The sequence below is a fragment of the Saccostrea cucullata genome, unplaced genomic scaffold (assembly GCF_032062105.1).
Source record: "Saccostrea cucullata isolate Sc308-1 unplaced genomic scaffold, CSIRO_AGI_Scuc_v1 ctg3, whole genome shotgun sequence".
Taxonomy (NCBI): Eukaryota; Metazoa; Mollusca; class Bivalvia; order Ostreida; family Ostreidae; genus Saccostrea; species Saccostrea cuccullata.
Genome location: NW_026935858.1, coordinates 104,397 through 115,412, shown reverse-complemented (window position 1 = coordinate 115,412; position 11,016 = coordinate 104,397). Strand labels below are relative to the sequence as shown.

The 11,016-nt window shown below is 37.0% G+C and overlaps 1 pseudogene; it reads left to right on the top strand.

The window, feature by feature from the left end:
- Positions 1-1,610: 1,610 nt before the first annotated feature.
- On the top strand, positions 1,611-5,866 carry LOC134243992 (uncharacterized; annotated as a pseudogene).
- Positions 5,867-11,016: the final 5,150 nt, after the last annotated feature.

The window sequence follows — 11,016 nt, the reverse complement described above, 5'->3', positions numbered from 1 at the left end:
GTGATACGAAATTTATAACAGGTGAAACTAATTTTTACATTTTCTGTAACCAGAAAAATACAAAAACTCGTATGAAATATTTAAGAGATTCACGTAGTCTTTCAATGCTAAAATTGTGTTTGAAAAGAGATTCTTTAATTCTCAAGTTAATAAAATTTATTTTTAATATTCCTCCTTATAATGTTTGCTTAAAGAATGATATTCCACTTGTTTTTAGAAATCAAACCATGCAACAATCAGGTTTACATACTCTTTAATAGGAAAAATTAATTTTTCCTTCATTTTAACTTTTAGCTTGCATAAGTTTGGCAAATCCTATTTGACAATGAAAGAGGAGGAAATTTTTATTCCCCCCAAAAGGAACATTACGTTAAATCAAAACAAAAAAAAAAATAAATGAATTGCAAAAATATAAACAAAACTCTATACCTTTCAATAATACTGAAAATGGCTCTAGATAAAATATCGAAATGAAGTTAAGCCTTCAAACAAGTACTATCATATCATAATTTACTTCGCCATGATTAAAGCATACTTTAAATGTTGATGGAGGTATACTTGAAAGTATTGTGGCAAAGTAACAGTTGAAAATTAGTAGAATAGTAGATTATTTTAAGCTTATTTTTAGTCCCTCCTTATAGAAAAATAAAGGTAGCCCCTAAGGGTATTTTTTTTTGTGCTTTTGTTTATAATCGACTTTCTCCTAAATAAGTAAGGGGGTTGGGTGGGTATAACACCTAAAATATACTCTGTAAAGTTATGGGCTAGTGTAAGATACACATTCTAATGCAAAAAAACTATACATGTAGACATAACCTTTTGATTTAGCACACGTATTCATTACATTATTTAATTCTTGTTTTACTCCACCCTTTTACTCAGTTCTGAGTACTGTAGATCACTAAATTTTCGCAACATCATATTTTCGCGAGATAGTCATTGACTCTTGATAAGCGAGACAAAATTTTAACGAATTGGGGTTATTGCTCTACATAATCTTAGGGAATACTATTATACGCGAGAATTTAACTTTCGCGAGCACACTGTCTCGCGTAATTACACGAAAATAAAGTTCTCGCGAATAAAAAGTGATTTACAGTATATTTTTCAGAGAATTTAATATGAAAATCAGAACAAACATTTTAAATTTTGTAACGTCTTCTTTATGCTGTATCATAATATGCAAAGTTAATTGAAGACCATTTCTTTTTATGTCCCCGTAATCGAAGATTCGGGGGCATATAGTTTTATCCTGTCTGTATGTCTGTCTGCCTATCTGGGGGTCTGTTTGTCCGCAAAAACTTTAACTTTGACCATAACTTTTCATTTATTGAAGCTATGTCTTTTAAATTTAATATGTGTATTCTTTGGTTCCACCAAATTTGACCTTTTGACCTTTACCTTGGAGTTTATCCCATTTTACACAAAAATGCCAAATATTTACTTTGGCTATAACTTTTAAACGGTAGATATTAGTACTCTCATACTTCACATATGTATTTTGTTTTTGGCATGACCTTTCATTGGATATGTTAATTCTTGTAAATGAATGAGGTTTACGGAAATAGTTTTCCGCCTTTTTTACTCAGGCAGTTATGTTATGCTGTTACGTCATTATGTTAACTTGAGCGCCTTTTTTAGTGCGCCTTTGAGCAATTGATAACTACGAGCTACTTGTGCTATTCGCAAAAACATCGCAGTTGCGTTTCATACAGAGTGAAATGGTAGACAGAGAACGAAGGGCAAACGCAGGGGCTAAAATGTTAGAAATCATGAAGTCCTTGAAGGAAAACGAAACGACCGATATCGATACCACGCCAGTTCGACCCTCGCCAGCAGCAAAAGGTCAGGACGGTCAACACGAAAAAATTGCTTCCCCGCGTGATATAGCGGACCTCGAAAAAGTGCCAAGATCTCGAGAGAAAGCTACAGCAGATGAAACTGGAGAATAAATACCGCGACTTGCAGACTCAAATACAAAAGGAAACCGAGATGCGTGCTGCAACCCCCCGTCCCGTAGAGGCACTGCTGCAAGCCCCACTAGAAACGGAAACGAGGACTTGGACTCGGGAAGTTCCACAGGAATTTCAAGGTAATTCTATTACGTCTAAGAAAGCTAGGAAAATTCAAGATTACGTTTGGACTGGAACGAGAGACTTGTTAGACGAATCGAAAACGATTGATATGGGCAATGGAGTGAAATTGAACGTAGGAGAGAAAAAGCTATCCCTAGGAGATGTAACGGTAGAGCAGTGGGGGTACGCAAGCCTCCAAATTCTATTTGAGATGATAGCAGATGGTACCTGTACTTTAAGACAGTCTCAAGACTACTTACGCTACACCCAGTCCGTCTTCAGATTAGCTGCTAATTATGTGTGGCCAAGCGTTTTGCTGTATGATAGAGAATACCGTGAAAATCAGTCAAAGTACTCTTACTTATGGAACACTCCGTGCGCTCAACTTCGAGAGTTTAATCTAATACCTAAGCGGGACAACTCTACCACACAGACAGTTTCGCACATGTATAGACAGCAAGTGGACAAAACAGCTACAGCGGAGAAGCCAGTTCACCAGCCAACAACGTTAGCACCCAACAAACGCGGACGAGGACCATTCTTACCAAATGGACGAGAAATATGCCGTTTTTAACCAAGACAACTGTGTGCGTTCAGACTGTTAGCCCACAATTGTTTTATTTGCTACGGGCCAAATCATCCAGCAGTGAAGCATGGCTTGGCAGGAAAAACAACGACAGATCCAAAAAACGCATAGGCAACCCTCCATCCCACGACCTGCAGCTATCGGCCTGGGAAAAACTTATCCCCCCTGATGACTTTGATAGAGAATTCATCTTGCAGGGCGTAAAGGAGGGTTTTCATATTGTTGACAATGTTATAGACCTTGATACTTATGTTGAATGTAGCAATTATAAATCTTCTTTAGTTTTTCATGATCAGGTTGAGTCACAAATTAATTATGAGATTTTGCATGGAAATTATGTTGTATGCGGTAAACCTATGAATATTGTTAGTGCGCTTGGCGCTATTCCTAAGTCCTCTAACAAGGTTAGGCTCATTCACGATGCTAGTCGACCTATTGGCAAAAGCTTAAATGACTATACTTCAGATACTTCATGTACATATATGGACCTTACCCATGCTTGTAAACTGATCTCTAGAAACTGTTTTTTAGCCAAAGTTGACCTTAAAAGTGCTTACAGGTCAGTCAACATTCACCCTAGTAATTGCAGATTTACAGGTTTAAAGTGGCAATTTTCAAATGAAAGTTATGCAACGTATATATATGATGCAAAATTACCCTTCGGGGCTGCTAAGAGTCCTAGCATTTTTCAAAGATTGTCTAGCTGTGTTTGTAGAATTTTGAAATTTCAGTATGGTGTTACAGTGATTGTGTACATTGACGATTTTTTAGTTATCGAAGAAACTTTTGAGAAATGTTTGTTTGCTTTACAAGTTTTAATCAAAACATTGAGACAATTAGGGTTCTGTATCAATTGGAACAAAGTGGAAGGACCGTGCCAACAACTGACTTTTCTTGGTGTGAAGATAGACACTTGTGATCTTACCCTCTCACTTCCTCAGGACAAAATGGAAGCGCTTCAAGACCTCCTGATGACCTTTCAAACCAAGAAGCGAGCAAGTAAACGTCAACTTGAGTCCTTGATAGGTAAACTAAACTGGGCTTGTCAGGTGATACAAGGTGGCCGCACCTTTCTACGTCGTGTGATCAACGCTAAAAATGTCTTACACCGCCAATCGGACAAAGTACTTTTGGATTGTTTTCGAAAAGACTTGGAGTGGTGGATAGCGTTCCTCCCCATATTCAACGGAACAGTGCATTTTTTAGAGACACGTCCTGTTCGTTCCTTGATGACGGATGCTTGCAATGCAGGAGGCGGCGGCTACTTTAGCGGTGATTACTTTTATGTGAACTGGACACTGGACGTGCCAGAAGTCGCAGACAAGCATATTAATACCAAGGAAACTGTGGCTATAATCCTAGCATTACAACGTTGGGCACCTCTGCTTGCAAACAAAAAAGTTATAGTGTACACGGACAATACTACTGCTAAAGCATACATAAACAAAGGTTCCAGCAGAAATACTTTTATTATGGAATGGCTCAGAAGCTTATTCTGGACTCAAGCATTTTATAACTTTAGTGTCTATGCATCCTATGTAAAGGGTAAACTGAACACAATAGCAGATGTGATTTCGCGTTTAAGTGAACCTTACATGCTCACTAAGCTCTATGAAATATTACCATTTGATGGGTCATACATTGTACCTTTCACAGTAAAAGCACTGGTCTCACACATGTCATCTGCTTTTATTTATTGTAGATGGGGCCGAGCTTCGTCAAGCACTGCGCATGGCAGCCAGTCGCCTGAGGACCCAGGGATGGGCGGTTAGCACCAAGAAAACTTACCAAGCCCAACTTACCTGCTATCTGGACTTTTGTGCTAAAGTTAACTTACCTGGAGTACCAGCAGCACCTGAGCAGATTATCTTATACATTGCATACTTGGTGGATGTGAAGTCCTTTAAGTATAGTACCATCAAGAATTACCTGAACATTGTGAAACATTTACATTGTGCTAATGATTTAGATGACCCTATTCATGGAGTGTGGTCCATTCAGCAAACCCTGAAGGGAGCAAAACGTGAACTTGGTGATGCCCAGGGAGCAGCGACACCTATTCAGCCTAGACATCTCTTACTGATTAGGAGTTACCTATGTTTAGATCTGAAGGAGGACTTGTCCTTTTGGACGGCATGCCTTATCGCCTTCTTCGGACTTCTGCGGCCTGGAAACTTCTTATCTCAGGGACCTATCTGTGTTCCAGACCGTGATTTGTGTATTCAAAATATAAGCCCACATGCCAAGGGCTTCTTGTTATCCCTGAATTGGACCAAGACCCTGCAATTCCGAGAGCACCAACTTCAAGTTACACTTCCTGACTTGCATGGTCACCCACTGTGCCCAGCCAGTGCCTTGCGCAGCTTATTTCATCTGCTCTTCATTGACCCTTTAACGTCTGACACCTCACCCCTCCTACAGAAGGCAAACGGCGAACCCCTGTCTTATAGCTGGTTTCTGTCGCGACTGCGGAGAGTCTTGCCTGGAGTGGATATAACTGGGCACTCCTTTCGAAGGGGAGGGGCCACTTGGGCCTTCCAGCAAGGATTACAAGGCGAGTTGATACAGGAACTGGGCTTCTGGAAGAGCAACGCCTATCTGCGCTACTTAGAGTCTACCACTGACCAAAAGTTCGAAAAAATGTACCAGTTTGGTAGAGGACTACCTTTCAGTCTTTAGGGGGGTTTTGGGGTTTTTTTTGAGGTTTTAGTCCCCCTCTCCTCTTTCACACATTATTTACATGGGTCTGGGAGGTTACATGTACATTCACATGTATGTTCTTTGTGTTTTTATTCTACTTTAAGTTGAGCTATTCACTGTGCCTTGCAAATAAATCTTTGTACGCCCAGACTCATTTTTTTATATATATTGAAGTAAAATGTTAATTCTTGTAAATGAATGAGGTTTACGGAAATAGTTTTTCCGCCTTTTTTACTCAGGCAGTTATGTTATGCTGTTACGTCATTATGTTAACTTGAGCGCCTTTTTTAGTGCGCCTTTGAGCAATTGATAACTACGAGCTACTTGTGCTATTCGCAAAACCCACCCACCCCCACCAGTAGTATTACTGCAGTCTGTATACTTTGTATAATTTAGCACATATGGGAGGTTACATGTACATTCACATGTATGTTCTTTGTGTTTTTATTCTACTTTAAGTTGAGCTATTCACTGTGCATTGCAAATAAATCTTTGTACGCCCAGACTCATCTTTTTTATATATATTGAAGTAAAACTAAAAACCTTTTGACCTTGACCTTGGAGATTTCCGTACTTATGAAAAAAAACTTTAACCTTTTCGATAACTTTTGAACAGCAAGGGCTATAGGGTTTTCATACTTCACATATAACTCATTCTTCAGAACTGAATTTAGATGTGTGACCAAAGGGCTACTAGTATTTTTTTTAAATAATCAGTCTCATTATTTACGTCTGCTTACACATTATTTATTGGAAAATAAAGGAGAAAAGAAATACTTTTCAAAAAATCACCAGTATTGAAGAATGAGTTATATGTAATCCTTGTTACATTAAACCTTTCTTAAAAAACCATCAACTTTGACCCTTTGACCCTTGAGTATGACCTACCTTTTAAAAACTTATCCCAAGCCATTACTTTTGAACAAGTGGTGCTTGGGCTTTCCTATTTTGCAATTGTATTTCTTGTGAAAAGACCCTATTCTGGGTACTAATATATTTAAATTATATTTAAGAAAAGTTTAATCTTCGCTATGTTGCCATACAGGGGCATAGCTGTTTCACAGACACATTTTTTTATATAAAAGAGGAGTTGCGGATAACAGATGGATACCCCAATGCGTAACAGACGGACGGACGGACATCCCGATCACTATATACCCTCCCGCTTTTCAAGCGGGGGATATAATAATGTATAATACTACTGATTTTTTCTGTCAGTACGAAGATTTCCACCATCGAAAAACCCTTTAGGCTCGATAAATCTTTTACTCCTTTAGATTCTGAATTATCGCATTGACCTTAAATTATAGCAATAATTGTACACGTATAATGTTATGAGATCAACATATCCTCAATTTATTCCCAATTAGCTCAGGTGAGCATTTTGGACAATATGCTTCTTTATCTATTTTTTTTTTGCCGCCTAAAAAATTCAGCTTTAATTCACAGGGAGTCATTTTTCTACGGGGGTCATTTTTCTTCAACGTGGGTTCTGCAAATTTTTAGGGTGGTGACACTTTTTCTACGGGCAAAAGGGTCATTTTTCGACGTCGAATAATGACCGGGGGTCATTTTTCGCTGTCGAAAAATGACCCCCGGTCATTATTCGATGGGGGTCATTATTCGTCTTTACACCGGCATGTGATAGCGTCTCCATAAGAGGGAAAAAGTCTCGAGAGGGACATTAAACAACTAACTAATTAATCACTCGTATGTATTAACTTTACAACAGAATATTGCGTTTGCAAGTCTTAGAGTATATATAGTATTTAGATTTGTGGTAAAGATCAAATATAGGTTACCTCTTTACCTGGCCACTACCGTAAATCTGGAAATTTTTGCTGTAGATAAATTTTTATCAAATTTGCGAGTTAATTGCATTCGCAAAAATACTTTCTTACGAATAAATCAACAATATGAAAATGTAAACAAAGTAGTGGTCATTCGCAAAAATTTGAAACGTAGGAATTAATCAACAGCATTTTGACCCAGCTTCGCAAAATAAAATCGACGTAAAAATTTCCAGATTTACGGTAAATGGTAAATATGGAACTTTATATATGTCATGAACAATTACATGAATTATTTATGCAAAGGAATCTGTAAATCTTTATTCTATTTTCAATTCATATAAAACATAATAAAAGTTCATATAAGGCATCAAATGCAAGTTTAATTTTATATGCAACAGAATCGATAAATTTTACCGTGAATGTCATGCACCCACAGGGCACCCACATATCCTATAGAATTTGCAATGAAACAGTTGACTTCAGATGCCGTGAGACTCGTGGCACACAGCTAAAGAGTAACATAAATATGGAGATAATGAGCAGTAAACAAGCTCAAAAGTCCACCAAAACAATTAAATCGAGAGCAGAGCAAACGCGGATCTCAAAACAACAGAGGTGAGATGACTCTATACGAGACTGTTGATATTCTTGTTTCATCAATTTTTTGTCAATAGCTTGCATCATTTCAGAAAATATTCATACACAGGGTATGCTCTCGCTTATCAATTTAAGTGGGAGACATAAAACTCATATGCAGATGATTAGAATATTTTAATACTTGTATACATAAGTATATACAGTGTAATACAAATTGGCGAAAAATTTGACGGGATCACGTTAATCATTAGGTTTTGTTGTTAGGTCTCCTTAAGCGTCGTCTTTAGATAAATGTCACAATATGAAACGGATGTTTCAGATTCGTAAAATATTTCATTATAAGTTAACTGGAATATATCGAGTCGGCATATAAATTGAATTAACTATCATTCTTACAATGTACTTGTAATTGATAATATGTTTTTGGGTTGAAGGCGACATTTTTTCTTTTTCTTATGTATAAGTCTTTTGAATAAAAGCTGCTTCGTAGGAAAACATGTACAAACAGGTCTGATAGAAACGGGGCGCAATTTGTATCCATGGGAAATCCGAAAGACCTGATCTCCAAAGACTACCGGTAAATAGATATTGTCAATCTCAAATTCAAGTATCTTCAGAGTACTGTGTGTAAATTCGGAATGATTTTAACAAAATCTTGTAGATTATATATTCCAAAGTATGTAAATTTACGGATTTCATTCTCAGTGGAAAAGCAGCTGTCTATGACTTCGAAAAGCCTAAATGCTACACACTAATTTATCATGCGGAATGTATGTATATAGAGTGTTGAAAAGTCATACGTTTTAATTTTATTGAGTTAGTAAAATTTGTATGTTAATTTTTTTTTTCTAAATCTTTCTTGGAATTTTAAAGGATCCAAAACTAATTTACACTAATTCTTGAATAAATATACACGTATATTGTACAACAATTTCAATTGTTTTAATTTAATTTTTAAATGAAGTTTATGAATCCAGTATTTGGATGATAATTCTATTTTTTTTTTTCCTTTTTTTTTGGTTGGGAAGTAAAATTTCATTTAAAACTGACATATGATCTTGAAGAATTTATTACTTATTGTTTAGTGCTCCATTCAATGTAATTTATCATTCAAATAGAGACTTAACTCAAGTGTTTCTAATAAGTTCTCATAATTACGCTTTAACTAAATTTTGAAATACATGTAGGTAAATGGTATAGAATCGCAGTCATATGCATATTAGTAATGCCTTTTCATATAACAAACATCAGGATCTTTACTTGAAAGTTCTCATCCGAAAGACCCATACAAAACTCTCTCTTATTAACTATTTATAAAAGAAAGCACTTTATCAATTGCAAAAAGCAGTCACTGCCCTGCCTGATACAATGAATGCTTATCCAACGGTTCAATTTATTATCACCAAGGGCATAGGGTGAAGGCCATTTCTGAATTTCATTGCTGTGCTCGAGATTGATATCGATATTTTTACTTACAATACATTATTCTTCGCCCTAAGTAAAAACATGTAGGATTCTTTATCGTGTCAACGATAAACTAAGATTGGTTTTGGTTTCTCCCCCAAAATTCTCTTAAACCGATATCAATTCTTACTCAAACGAGGAAACATTTTTATCTGAATTTATATAAAGTCGTCGTCCCACGAAGGATTTGAACCGTGCGTTCTTGCTGCTTTCAGAATCCTGTCACCACTAGACCACCGGCGAAGAGATGACATAAATATTTCAATGCACTTTTTTAAAACCAAAATTTAGAAAACAAAGTAAGAGGAATAATTATTGCTAAGTATATTTTTCTCTTATCACATTAGATGTCTGGAATGCAAAACGTGTATTCGTTAATTTCACCTCAGCTTCTTTATCCACGGTGGTAGATTTCCCAATCACGGCGCAGGTAGTCGGTGTGACGAACTTTTATCTCTGATTCAGTCCTGGCATTTGTTCCTATTAGTGTCAATTTCATTTTTAAAGCCAGATCTCGGATTAGAGATTTACGCAATACACCGATGACAGGGTAAAACAGGCGAGACACGCCGTCCTAGACCGAATCGAGCTATCTTCGTTATCGGAAGCAGAGGAGATAAAACCTTCCCGCCGCCATTACTCAGCCAAAGCAGCCGATACCGTCCTCTCAGATAACTCCAAAATATTTACTTCATCAATTATCGAACTGGTTAGCAATTTAAATTGGCTGAAGGTAATTGCTGTAATAAAGCACATTTAATGATGTTAATTTGAGTGTATTAACTGTCCCAGCAGTGGATAACTTACTGCATTTTAAAGTGTCGTCTGCTGTCGACGACTGCACGGGAGTTCGACTGACTAGGCGGTCTTCTGCGTGAGTTTCTTTAATCACTGCTGTGATTTGTAATTTTGGTGATAATAAAAAGTCACAACAATTAGCTTCTTACGAAATGATTGACAGATTAACAGGGACTGTCTCAGTGCATGATATCACGTCATCTGCGCCATGTTTGTTTTAAACTTTAAATATACGGTAAAGAAAACAGTCGTTCGAACTTTCCGATGAGAGGTTCGATCTCCAGTGGAAACTGTGCTAGGGTGCCGCATTGAAACAAACATTGTAGTTCAATGCGTTTCTTTGCAGTTTGCATTTTTACATTGTAGGTAGGGTACACCACATAGATCAATTAGAAAGAAAATTAAGTTCATGCTACATATGAATTTATAAAAAAGGTTACATACAATCATGTAGTTTGTCACTCGCGTGCGCAGTGGTTTAAGTGTTTTTGCTAGAGTCGCGGAATAGGGAGTTGATCCATACGTCGCGTTTTTGAATTCTAGTACTTAGGGACGTGCACGTGGAGATCACTCCTTCGAGTGAGACCATATAAACCATGCAAAGTCCTGCAGAAGGTGCTGGCACGAAAAAGATCCCTCGCTGCTCAAAGACGTAAGTGCCTAGTGCATGTCAAAATTTACAGCTCTCCGCCGGAAAATGGTGGCTTCTCTATATGAGGTTAAAGTTCGCTAGGAAGGAACGTTTTAACAAACAAACAAAAATTACTGAATTACATTAACCACCCTGCAGTTTGAATAATGTAGATTTTTTACGTCCTTCTTTTATGAAAACTTGGTATTATCTCTGGAATAAACAGACCTTTGGTTTTATGTCATTTAGCTAGATTAACTCACCTTATAAACTGCAGCATTTTTCAAATATTATACATATATCGGTATTCACTAGTATCGGGTGTCTTAGAAACTGGATCCTTTTAAAACGTCTTTTAAGGCAAAAAAGGTT